The sequence below is a fragment of the Epinephelus moara genome, chromosome 19 (genome assembly GCF_006386435.1).
Source record: "Epinephelus moara isolate mb chromosome 19, YSFRI_EMoa_1.0, whole genome shotgun sequence".
Classification (NCBI taxonomy): domain Eukaryota; kingdom Metazoa; phylum Chordata; class Actinopteri; order Perciformes; family Serranidae; genus Epinephelus; species Epinephelus moara.
In genome coordinates, this window is record NC_065524.1 from 5,486,803 (window position 1) to 5,487,995 (window position 1,193).

The window sequence follows — 1,193 nt, forward strand, 5'->3', positions numbered from 1 at the left end:
TGGGGGAGTTTTTCCTTATCCGCTGTGAGGGTCATAAGGACAGAGGGATGTCGTATGCTGTAAAGGCCTGTGAGGCAAATTGGGATTTGTGATATTGGGCTTTATAAATAAAATTGATTGATTGATTGATTGATAACAAGATCTGTATAATGGATTGCAAAGAAATTCGTCAGATTTTTATTTTGTAGACAATTGATCTGTATTTATAACTAGCGTGATCGGATGACAGCACAATGATGTGTTTGGTGTAATCAGAAAGATCTAGTCCTGCACTTTTATGTGATACGCGTGGCATTTCTGTACGCCCCTGTATTCGCGAGTAATCCATCCAAGAGTAATGTGTGTGCAAAGCTGTATGAAAGCTTTGTTATACATAATTTTAGTGTAACTTTATCATTGTTTTTCGCTGTGAAAACATTGGACTACCGACAAGTGCTTGGTCTCTATAGAGAAGAACAGGTGTGAATTTGGACGCAGTATGCGTCATTCAGGCCCATAGGGTTAAAATGTGCACAATGCATAACCAAGTTCATAGTTTAATAAATACATGGATAAATAGTTTAGTTCATTAGGGTTAAAATGTAAATCATATGTGATTGAGTTGATGTATAAAGGGTAAAATATACACGATTACAAGGGTTGAAGCCATAGGCGTCATTTAGGGTAAAATATACACGATTACAAGGGTTGAAGCCATAGGCGTCATTTAGGTATGGCTTACTCGAGGTGCACTGGCTGGTTGTTTTCATTGTATTGCACTTAAATAGCACTGGCTGGTTGTTTTCATTGTATTGCACTTAAATAGGTCAATAACATGCTCATCAGTGAATGCGAGTGTTATTGAATCAAATTGTTCACCACTTCGCTCCTCCGCGAATTTTGAGTTATGTGAGTTACCGTATATTTCCAAATAGTCACCCGGTGGCAAATAGCCGCCGGGGGTTTGACCCCATTTTGCATATTAAACACCGGTCCAATTAAAAGCCCAGGCGATTATTTCCTCATTCATTGCCTCATGGCTGTCCCTCCTTGAGGGACTGTTTGCGCTTTTACGCAGGGGTCGGTGGTGAAGTGGTGCACATGACTCTGCTACGGACGGACAGACAGCCACGTATCTAAAACAGGTAATACATCTGGCTACATCTTTCCCACATCAAATATCCGTGATCACCTACACCCGCGTCGTAAAAGCG